This window comes from Entelurus aequoreus, linkage group LG10 (genome assembly GCF_033978785.1).
Source record: "Entelurus aequoreus isolate RoL-2023_Sb linkage group LG10, RoL_Eaeq_v1.1, whole genome shotgun sequence".
Lineage (NCBI taxonomy): Eukaryota > Metazoa > Chordata > Actinopteri > Syngnathiformes > Syngnathidae > Entelurus > Entelurus aequoreus.
The window spans coordinates 10,745,189-10,758,011 of record NC_084740.1 but is presented as its reverse complement, the minus strand read 5'-3'; the positions used below and the strand labels follow the sequence as shown (position 1 = coordinate 10,758,011).

Genomic DNA, 12,823 nt, shown 5'->3' with positions numbered 1-12,823 from the left:
GACAATAGAGAGTTTTGCTCAGTAAAGTGATCGATGGAATTCATGTCCTCAAAGCGCCTCGACAAACGTTACAATATTTGAACAATGATGACGAAAACTGTTTTCTCTGTCGTGTCCATGTCGTGTCGAAAATTGTTATGCGCTTATTTTTTTTAATTTGATTTTGTGCGTGGCATAGATTTGCCGTGCGCAGAGGACGCTTGAGCAGTGCGTAGAGGGAACATTGGTCGCTCCAAATGATCAGTTATCACTTCCTGCTCAATTAGCCTGTGCCATTGTTCGTGCAACCAACCTTGCTTTGCAACTTCTTGTTTCTTCCGACGAAGAAAAAAATATACGGCATGTATCAAACAGCTTATAGAGCGCATTTTCTATTGATATTGATTACGTGTCTATCGCGATATGTATTGGTATCGTTTTATCGCCCAGCTATACTACTCATGCATGATCGTATCAGAAACAGCAGCATAAAATAATGCTGATCTGAACATCCCTAGTAATAACAATAATACAAAAATTACAAGTGGAATTTGAAGCAGCTGACGCTTTAGTTTGTAGGGGTGTGGGGGAAAATCGATTAGAATTTGAATCGCGATTCTCATGTTGTGCGATTCAGAATCGATTCTCATTTTTTTTTAAATCAATTTTTTATTTATTTTTATATTTTTTAAAAAATACGTTTTGTTTTTTTTAATTAATCAATCCAACAAAACAATACACAGCAATACCATAACAATGCAATCCAATTCCAAAACCAAACCCGACTCAGCAACACTCAGAACTGCAATAAACAGAGCAATTGAGAGGAGACACAAACACGACACAGAACAAACCAAAAGTAGTGAAACAAAAATGAACATTATCAACAACAGTATCAATATTAGTTACAATTTCAACATAGCAGTAATTAAAAATCCCTCATTGACATCATCATTAGACATTTATAAAAATGTTTTAAAAAGAACAATAGTGTCACAGTGGCTTACACTTGCATCGCATCTCATAAGCTTGACAACACACTATGTCCAATATTTTCAAAAAGATAAAATAAGTCATATTTTTGGTTCATTAAATAGTTAAAACAAATTTACATTATTGCAATCAGTTGATAAATCATTGTCCTTTACAATTATAAAAGCTTTTTACAAAAATCTACTACTCTGCTTGCATGACATGAAAGACTGGGGTAAATCCTGCTGAAATCCTATGTATTGAATGAATAGAGAATTGCTTTGAATCGGGAAAAATCGTTTTTGAATCGAGAATCGTGTTGAATTGAAAAAAAAAAAACGATTTTGAATCGAATCGTGACCCCAAGAATCGATATTGAACCTAATCGTGGGACACCCAAATATTCACAGCCCTATTAGTTTGCCACATTCCGGGAATGTCTTCCCTTTGACATTTCCAGCTCGCACCTCATCCATGAGTGCCTCATCCCTTCCTGGAATGAAACTTGGTGATGAGCTCATACTCCTGTGTGCCGCCCACCCCCTCCAACTGACACATCCCCCTTTTAGAGTGTTAACTTACACCAGAGTGGATTACGCGCATGCACGCAACCACACACAAATGCTTTGTGCACCCTCACGTCCCTACCCCCCCGAGCAAAAGGTGGGCTTTTGTTACTTTTTTGAAGTGTCCCAACACTAAATGCAACTGCTTTGACATTTGCTCAACAGCAACACAGTAGCAAAACAATTTGCAGGGGGGGGACAACACCTCAGTTAGTGGACAAAGACAGGAGGCTGATGGGACACATGTGCATGATGTCTTGCTCTAGGAAATGAACACATGGCTACTTCTCCACACACATATGTATACACACACACACGTACACACATGGAGTAAAAAAAAAAGACACAATTGCAGCCTCTCTCTTCTTCAGACTCCTCCTAAAGCGCCTCTGCCCGCCTGCTGTAGCTGAATAAAGCCATGGATGGGAGGGTCTGTGACTAATTCTCCTCCCGGCGTTGTCCTGTGGGGAGCAAAAGGGGTACGGGGGGGGTCGCCCCACATCCTTTGATATCTCTGCCTGCGCTCTTACAGCCGCCCACACTTTGTGAGTGCTAGAATAAAAGCAGACACAAAGCTTCCTGCTCCAATCCGCGCGCTGTCTCTGGGATGGGTAAGCGGGTGAAAGGGTAGGAGTGGGCAGGGGGGCGGGGGTCCTTCCATTTAAACAGGCCACAAACACCTGCTGGACTCAAGCCCCTTGCACTCCAAACACAACACGTCTCTCACAAACCAGGGGGATGCATGCAGTTTGTGCACGTCAACATCCGATTTCTTTACATTGGGAAGCCAATGTCTCCCATATTAAATAATGTAAACGCAAATAATCAGTTCCAGGGTCAAACTTTCCACCATAATGAAACACTTGTCAACTGTTCTGTCAATTAAGTAAGATTAGAACATGCAAAGCTAAGTGGAAAGGTAAAAAAATAGCTAATACAACTAATGATAAAAACAGAAAACTGAAGTTTGCCATTTTTGGCACACTCTTAAAAATAATTATTGACGGAGAGTGCTATTGACAGTTTAACAATATCAAAACAATATCTAAATTAGTTGTTTATTATCCTCCTCTGTATGTAATATGTTCAGCCTCGTCCTCCAATGATAATGATACAAAGAAATGCAGGTTATTTGCCGTAACGGCGGTGATTATTAGCTGAGGGGAGCGGCTCCACACTGTGTATGGACTATAGGCTCAGTCGGGGGACTAAAAACGAATACAATGTCAGTCAAAAGTGATTTCCGTTTTTTGATTGGCAATAAAACACATTTTTCAAGAAATGTATTTACCGCATTTATTTTTACCCCTACTTGGGTGTTTGCAAGGTACAATAATTATTAACTGCCTGGAAGGACTTGTGCTTTTTTAAGTTAAAGTGGAGTGGTAATTGGTTTCTTGGAAACATCTAGTGGCCACAATAACTCAAAAAGTTGAATAAGTTGTGGCCATGTTTGTTACTGGATACTTTCTAATATGCTAGTGCCTTGGAGACTTTGTATCTGTAAGTAAAATGTAATTGTAATTATTTGGTACTAGTTCATATTGACAAATGATCTGTTTTAGACTGCAATGTCTATACACATTTAGGGGTGCTCAAAAAATCGATTCACGATTTTTGTTTATTACAATTCTAAATAGATTAATAATTTTTGAGAGTCAATTTATTTTTTAAGTATATTAAAGTAACTCAAAAGTAACTATTATTTATATTAATATTACTGTTATCATTGATACTGTTGCTTTTATGTTTGTTTTTTCTTTTTTTAAGTATTGTATTTAATTGTATTTGTATGACTTCCCAATTGCTTTTGTAATTTTCTATCATAAATATTGTAAAGCTGAAATTTGGTTAGAGTTGCTTTATTTTATTAGATTTATTAACATTCTCTGATTTTTGTAAATAACATTTTAAAAATAATTTCAAGGACGTTTTTAGACCAGCATTGCGCATATAAATCAGTAGCTAACAAGAGCTTTTGTAACTTGTAACCTGTTTTGAAGAGGTTTCATTATAATTTATATACCAAATAACATATTACAAGAATTGTGCTGAATCGAGAATCGATTCTGAATCGAAATCAGAATCAAATCGCAAAGTGCCCTAAAATTCCCACCTCTACACTGCGCTGTAGGACTGCTTGTGTCGGAGCGCTTATATCAGAGATTTTAGATGCATTTTTTGGGTGGGGAGTTGGACAACACTGCTTTAAGGTAACTGATGCAAAGAGAAGCAGCTACAATGAACTTATTTTATCATGAAGGCTTGAAGGGCGATTACCTGCACAGTAAGACTGAGGAGCGAGGATGGTGGGTGTGTCACACGTTTACAAAAACAAAATCAATAGGACAGCTTGGCACCCCAGGAAGAAAGAAAAAAAAGAAGCAACTGAATCTTGGAAGGATGAAGAGAATGAATTCCCTCCACGCACACAAAAGCTAACAAATGCCTTCATTTGGACAGCAACAGCCGACAAGCACCCCTTTGAGCCACGGCAATAGGCTTAGTAATCCATTCCAAAGTGGCAGCTGTCACAAGAAAAGTTGCTCTGATTCTCAGACGGGGAGTTCTATGTCAATGCCTGCCTTGGATTTGGGTCTTTCTGTCTGAGAGGGAGGGGTTGGCCCGGGGTCCGGCTGGCGCTCGAGTAAACTCAGCGGGCTGCGGTGAGCCTGAACAATCCTGCCCCGGTCTGGCCACAGAAGCATTACACTGATCCTCCGTGAAACCACAAGCTGTGTCCACACACCTTAGTGACTGATGCTGCCGCAAAAAAAAAGAGTGGGGAAAAAAATGTCTTCTAAATCTACCGATGACAAAGCTTTTATTTATGGTAGGTTATTAATGAATGCGCTGAGCTGCGCCCTCATCTTCAATAGGCCTGTATGAGGATGCAATGGCTGCGTCTCTGCATCATTACTGTGCATCCCACCAGAACACGTGGGAAAATAGTGGAAATTTCAATTTTTTTGCGTTAATCCTGCATTCTGAGGGAAAGTCATGAATATCACACTTGAACCTTACAGCGTTAAAGCACTCCAGTTGAAAGCAAACACAAAACATTGCCGACGACCTCAATAGGCTACTATTTGCTTTGTTTGTGATGGAAAAATGTTGACTCTCAGCAGTCCTGACGACAAACTAAAGCTTTTTTTGGCAGCCTAGATATTTTTTTTTTTTTATACATCTGACCAAATAGGACATTATTTCAATGCAAAAAAAAACACAATAACCACTAAGAGGCACTTGAACGGTTGCGGGTTTTCATGACATCATGAAGGAAAAACAATTATTTTGGACAATATACCTCTGCTAACTCGCTCCAAGCTAGATGAGTTTAGGAAAAAGAAAAATAACATTAGGCTTTGCTACACGTCTTGAAGTACAGCCAACTATCGGTCAGATATTGGAACCGTAAGTCTTTTCATTTACTTTATTTCAGCAAAAAGGCTAACCCACAGGTGTCAAACTTCAGGCCTGGGGGCCAACTCTGGCCTGACACATCATTTTATGTGGCCCTGCAGTAATATATATATATAATGTTTCCACCGCATAATTGTTTGTTTTAACTGCCTGTCTCATCTTTTTTATGTGATATGCAGCATTTATTTAAGTGGCCCGCTACATCATTTGATGTGATATGCCACATTGTTTTACAGTATGTGGCCCGCCACGTCATTTTATGTGATATGCCACATTGTTGTATGTGGCCCACCACGTCATTTATGAAGCCTGCAAAAAAAGGCTGGAAATAGCAAAGCACTTTCTGAATAAATGCATGTATTATTCTTTCAATTTTGACATAAAAATGTACTGCATCAATTGCTTATGCTGTTCACTTTAATATTATCTGATCTTGCAACAAAGTAAGTTATCCATCAATCTAATTTTAAAACAAATTATAGTAATCAACAAGAGTTTCTTCTGCAAATTGTGTAATGAGGCTATTTTACATTTATATTCATATATATTCACTGTTACAAGCTCCCCTCTGTGATGTGGCTAGAGGTGGGAATCTTTGGCCCCCTCACGATTCAATTACGATTACGATTGAGGAGCTATAATTCGATTAAAAATCGAGTATTGATGCATCTTTAATTTATGTATATTGATGCAGTTTTACATTTGTTTTCGTTTCACTAAATAAGCTTTTATCACTTGCAACTTTTAAAAACCGTGCATTTTTTATAAGAAATTCCCATTACACATATTAAATTAAAGGAAATGTTTGCAAAACTGGATCGTAAGTGCCCTATAATAAAGGAGCTGGTCAGATCTCCCGGTGAGGAGGTTCACTGCAGTCAGCCAAATTTTAGAACTGTCTGCATTACTTTATTTACAATAAATAAATAGATTATTGACATTTACTATTGATTTTTATAATCTAGGGCTGCAACGAACAACTAATTTGAAAATCGATTAATCTGTCGATTATTACATCGATTCATAATCGGATAAAGAGACAATCTACATTCTATCCTTTCCAGTATTTTATTGAAAAAACTGCATACTGGCACCATACTTATTTTGATTATTGTTTCTCAGCTGTTTGTAAATGTTGCAGTTTATAAATAAAGGTTTATAAAAAAATAAAAATATATAAAAAAAATAGCCTCTGCGCATGCGCATAGCATAGATCCAACGAATCGATGACTAAATAATCGCCAACTATTTTATAATCGATTTAATCGATTAGTTGTTGCAGCCCTAATACACTTAGGTTTTTATTTGTCCATGTCCGAATTGCGATTAATCTAAAAATCGATTATTTCCCCACCTCTCGATGTGGCCTGCAATAAAAACAAGTTTGACACACCTGGGCTAACCTAACATGTTTGTCAACAGCGTAACTCACATAGCTGTGCTCTTGTTCCACTTTGTAATTTTACGTTGATTTTTGTGACATAGGGTATGAACCCACTCTGCACACATTTGTGGAAATAGAAAAATATTCCGGCTTTGCTTCGCATCTTGAAATAAAGCTTGGCGTTCTGCAGACTATCCGTCAGATATTAAACTAAGTATAATAATTAGATTTTCTTCAGCTAACTTAGCATGTGTGTTAGCACTGTAGCTGACATTGCTACAGTAGGAAGAGATTCATATGGTCCCATTCCTGTGTGGATTTCACATTGAGAGGAAGGGGGGCGGGGGGGTTCAATTTGCAATGCAGTCTGCTGAAAATTATGGCAAGCACCACTCTACATAGCAACTGACACTGTGGTCAAAGTTAGATTCGCAACAAAACACATTTTAATATATTAAACACTCTACTGCCGTCTGGCAGCTAAATTGGATAGTGCATTCCCCCAATTTGTCACGTTTCATGTGTGAGGTAAACCATGACGAACGGGGCCACATGAATCCCCTTCCTACTTAATGCTTGTGTTGCAAATGTTAGTGTCCTCCTGTCCCATTTGGTACTGTTAGTTTTTCCGTGTGATATATGACATGATAGTTGGACAAAGTTACAAGCGACACAGACTAGGGTTACACACGCACAACAACAAAAATAATCGCTATTTCGGGTCACACTAAAGTGGAATCCAATTTCTAAACCTCGTCAATTTTGTTTAACTTGCTGCATCACCAAAAAAAAAAAAAACTTCCATTTCACACAATGACTCATGCCGCACAGTTAGCATGACGGTTGACACTTCCTCCCTGGCCAGAGATAGTTGGCTCCACTGCCCTGGCCAGCGAGATGCACTGGTTATCAATCATCAGCTTTTGTTTTGTTTTGACATGTGTTTATTACATGTATAAATGTATGGTGGAACGAGCAAGCATGCTATGTTTTCTACCTAATATGATTATTTGGCTTTCCTATTCATTTCGGAATTGAGCAGCTGTACTAGACACACGAAACAGTCTGTTCCCCTTTAATGCGATGGCCGAAACACCCCACAGTCAAAACCACACAAACAGCATTAAACACATGCAAGAGCTAAATGCTGCAAGCAAAACCTAATATTAAACGTAATATTTTACAGTATTGCAGAGCAGCAGATTTGTGGTGTTTATCAAAAACATTTGAAAAATCAAGTTTCTTCTAGACCAACTACTGTTTGGTTCTGCAAACTTGCAGAGTTTCTCTCATGCAATTAGTGTATTTTTTGTGCATTTGCAGCATTTTGCGTGTTTTCTGTTTAGGGATTATTTCTGTGTTTAGGACAGGGTGCCCAAACATTTTGCCTCGAAGAGCCAAAGTGAATGTGCCACTCGTCCATAGACCAAAAAGAGATTTTTATCATGCAACAGTACGAGTGAGGATTTAGCCTCATACCGCCATATATAATATAAGTTGTTAGTTGTGTGCCTAACTCAGTTGAGATACTACTCTGCATCATTAGGTATGCGGTCAGGTGCAAGCCTGGCTCAGGGAGGAGGACGCCCCTGCCATGCAGAGTCCCCAGGGATTGTACCAACTAGTCCTTTCAACAAATTCATGTATACATTTTAACCTCAAAACATTCAAAGGTAATTTTCAGCAAATTTTTGCCATTTCCAGGGTTTGTTCTCTAACCAGGTCCTCCTAGACATTTCATCCGATAGCTTTCAAACTTTACCCAGAAATATTAGACATATGGAGGGTGCTAAATTCCTTAAGGCTCTGGATGCTGTGGGGCTGTCTTGGTTGACAAGACTCTGCAGCATCGCGTGGACATCAGGGGCGGTACCTCTGGATTGGCAGACCGGGGTGGTGGTTCCTCTCTTTAAGAAGGGGAACCGGAGGGTGTGTTCTAACTATCGTGGGATCACACTTCTCAGCCTTCCCGGTAAGGTCTATTCAGGTGTGCTGGAGAGGAGGCTACGCCGGATAGTCGAACCTCGGATTCAGGAGGAACAGTGTGGTTTTCGTCCTGGTCGTGGAACTGTGGCCCAGCTCTATACTCTCGGCAGGGTCCTTGAGGGTGCATGGGAGTTTGCCCAACCAGTCTACATGTGTTTTGTGGACTTGGAGAAGGCATTCGACCGTGTCCCTCGGGAAGTCCTGTGGGGAGTGCTCAGAGAGTATGGGGTATCGGACTGTCTGATTGTGGCGGTCCGCTCCCTGTATGATCAGTGCCAGAGTTTGGTCCGCATTGCCGGCAGTAAGTCGGACACGTTTCCAGTGAGGGTTGGACTCCGCCAAGGCTGCCCTTTGTCACCGATTCTGTTCATAACTTTTATGGACAGAATTTCTAGGCGCAGTCAAGGCGTTGAGGGGATCTGGTTTGGTGGCTGCAGGATTAGGTCTCTGCTTTTTGCAGATGATGTGGTCCTGATGGCTTCATCTGGCCAGGATCTTCAGCTCTCGCTGGATCGGTTCGCAGCTGAGTGTGAAGCGACTGGGATGAGAATCAGCACCTCCAAGTCCGAATCCATGGTTCTCGCCCGGAAAAGGGTGGAGTGCCATCTCCGGGTTGCGGAGGAGACCCTGCCTCAAGTGGAGGAGTCAAGTACCTCGGAGTCTTGTTCACGAGTGAGGGAAGAGTGGATCGTGAGATCGACAGGCGGATCGGTGCAGCGTCTTCAGTAATGCGGACGCTGTATCGATCCGTTGTGGTGAAGAAGGAGTTGAGCCGGAAGGCAAAGCTCTCAATTTACCCGTCGATCTACGTTCCCATCCTCACCTATGGTCATGAGCTTTGGGTTATGACCGAAAGGACAAGATCACGGGTACAAGCGGCCGAAATTAGTTTCCTCCGCCGGGTGGCGGGGCTCTCCCTTAGAGATAGGGTGAGAAGCTCTGCCATCCGGGGGGAGCTCAAAGTAAAGCCGCTGCTCCTCCACATCGAGAGGAGCCAGATGAGGTGGTTCGGGCATCTGGTCAGGATGCCACCCGAACGCCTCCCTAGGGAGGTGTTTAGGGCATGTCCGACCGGTAGGAGGCCACGGGGAAGACCCAGGACACGTTGGGAAGACTATGTCTCCCGGCTGGCCTGGGAACGCCTCGGGATCCCCCGGGAGGAGCTGGACGAAGTGGCTGGGGAGAGGGAAGTCTGGGCTTCCCTGCTTAAGCTGCTGCCCCCGCGACCCGACCTCGGATAAGCGGAAGAAGATCGATGGATGGATGTTCTTTTTCCGATAAAATTCTGGTGACTGAGCTGCAAGTTTTTAAAGTGCATTACTATAAATTGAAAAACAAAGCCACTGTTATTTTATCCAGAAATTCTGGTGACTGAGCTGCTACTTGTTTTTACTGTAAAATCTATGTTCCCTGTTTTTACAGCGCATTACTTTAAATGAAAAAAAAGTTACCACTGATGATTTTACGGTACATTTCTGGCAACTGAGCTGCCATGTTTTTACAGTGAAATCTACTAACTTTTGTTTGCAGTGTAGCATTGTGGACATACCATAATGACTGTACAGCTTGAAAGAGGACAGTATAAATATGTATTACATTTGATAGTACATGTACAAAATGACAGGACAGGCCAAATTTGGCGCACGGGCCCCACTTTGGGCATCACTGGTTTAAAACATTTTGACGTTGCTGAGCATGCACCTCTGTTGCAACCGTCCTGAAAAAATTTCCTAACTGTCTAAATTCCAGCACCAAGGCTAGATGTTGGCAAACTCACTTCCAATTAGAGATAAATGCTTTATAATGTAATATCGGAAATTATCTGTATCGGTTTCAAAAAGTAAAATGTATGACTTTTTAAAACACCGCTGTACGGAGTGGTACACGGACGTAGGGAGAAGTACAGAGCACCAATAAACCTTAAAGGCACTGCCTTTGCAGACAAGTGAATGCCATTCATACTTGGTCAACAGCCATACAGGTCACACTGAGGGTGCCCGTATAAACAACTTTAACACTGTTACAAATATGCCCCACACTGTGAACCCACCCAAACAAGAATGACAAACACATTTCGGGAGAACACCCGCACCGTAACACAACATAAACACAATAGAACAAATACCCAGAACCCCTTGCAGCACTAACTCTTCCGGGACGCTACAATATACACCCCCCACTGCGCCCCCCAAACCCGCCCCCAACCTCAACCTCCTCATGCCACATCAATATGGAATGCACCCCAACAGGTGTAAAAGAAAGGGCATCTCTATCCTCCTTCAAAATCGCACTAAAAGAACACCTCTAGGCAACTTCAACCCTTAACTAACACCCTCCCCCTTCCACATCCCACCTCCCCGGATTGTAAATAATCAAATGTAAATAATCAAATGTAGATACTTATTCTCATGCTTTCTGATATCTCTCTCTATGTCCACTACTTGCTGTACATATCCTACCAAGTCAGTCCTACATTGTTTCAATGTCTATTTCTCTGATGATGCACTTGTTGATGACTGAAGTGTTGATATCAACCAAACCTAACCCCCTCCTCCACATCCCACACCTCGGATTGTAAATAATGTAAATAATTCAATGTATATACTGTGATGATTATCTTGTGTGATGACTGTATTATGATGATAGTATACCTGTATATATAGTATATGTATAGTATCATGAATCAATTTAAGTGGACCCCGACTTAAAAAAGTTGAAAAACTTATTCGGGTGTTATTATTTAGTGGTCAATTGTACGAAATATGTACTGTGCAATCTACTAATAAAAGCTTCAATCAATCATGCTTTCTCAGGGAGAGCATGTCCCAAATTCCAAGCTGCTGTATTGAGGCATGTTAAAAAAAAAAGCACTTTGTGACTTCAATAATAAATATGGCAGTGCCATGTTGGCATTTTTTTCCATAACTTGAGTTGATTTATTTTGGGAAAACCTTGTTACATTGTTTAAAGCATCCAGCGGGGGCATCACAACAAAATTAGGCATAATAATGTGTTAATTCCACGACTGTATATAAATCAATGTTTATTTACATAGCCCTTAATCACAAGTGTCTCAAAGGGCTGCACAAGCCACGACATCCACGGTACAAAGCCCACATAAGGGCAAGGAAAAACTCACTCCAGTGGGACGTCGATGTGAATGACTATGAAAAACCTTGGAGAGGACCGCATATGTGGGTAACCCCCCCCCTCTAGGGGAGACCGAAAGTAATGGATGTCGAGTGGGTCTGACATAATATTGTGAAAGTCCAGTCCATAGTGGATCTAACATATTAGTGAGAGTCCAGTCCATAGTGGAGCTAACATAATAGTGAGAGTCCAGTCCATAGTGGGGCCAGCAGGAAACCATCCCGAGCAGAGACGGGTCTGCAGCGCAGAGATGTCCCCAACCGATGCACAGGCGAGCGGTCCACCCCGGATATACATATGTATATATCGGTATCAGTTGATATCGGAATCGGTAATTAAGAGTTGGACGATATCGGCAAAAAAGCCATTATCGGACATTTCTACTTCCAATACACCAGTGTGGGACCTCAGAGACTCAAAAATGGTGGCAACCTCTTGCCTTAAAAGCAAGTGGACCACGCATAATGACATGAAATCGCGTGTTATTAAACAAAAAAGCATCCCTGCGATGCAAGAGGAGAGAGGATGCTGTGTAATAGCTGGTAAACAAGTGTACTCCCACTGCAATGGACGCACGCTGCTGCTGGTGGAAAAGGAAGATGGTAGTTCGCTAAGGCGAACACACCCCCACAATCACACGGCCCGTCAAGCGGGGGGCTCGCTGTTGTTGTAGCCGGCCTTACATACGCACTGACCCCCAAGAGCCGCACGTATGCTCTCCGGGGCGCCGTAATAGACGTCAACATGAAGCATTAGAAACCGCACATCGTGTAGCTGCGAAGAGAATAAACTAATTTCCCAACGCCTCGGAACTAGCTTGACGGCTAGCGTGGCGTAGTATGCTAACTTAGCCAGCCTAGTAACAAGCACAACCCCTTCTCTATGAAACTCACTCATGTTCCGTTGTAGCGTGCAACGCTCTTAAACCACAAACTAAACAGAGATAAAACAGCGGGGCCATTTTTTGGGGGGGCGAGGGAACTTTTTAACACCTCAAATAAATGGAGGCGCTAGCATGTGTGGCTAACCAGCTAGGCTATGTTAGCTTTGGCAAGGAATATAAGACGCCTCAAGGAAGAAGAAAAAAGCAGCATTTTTAAACTAACACAATTCACTAACTCACATTTTACCTGCAGATTAAGAGTCAAAACATAAATAAGATAACGGTCGTGGAGGGAAGCTAACTTAGCCTCAAGAGGGTACCCTCGACTCCCTTTCGAGTTGACATGTCTTGTTTTCAAACACCTCCGAACATCTTTAACGGTCACAGAATATCAATATTAATATATTATTTATCACAGCTAAACTGCGACGACGTGTCTTTCTTCTTCCAGCTGCCGCAAAGGAGACTAACAAGGCGCAC

At 41.6% G+C, this 12,823-nt stretch overlaps 1 protein-coding gene across 4 annotated transcripts in view; it reads right to left on the bottom strand.

The window, feature by feature from the left end:
- The window catches only part of kmt2a (lysine (K)-specific methyltransferase 2A), a 90,783-nt gene that overhangs the window by 77,174 nt on the left and 786 nt on the right, over nt 1-12,823 (bottom strand). The window lies entirely within an intron of this gene.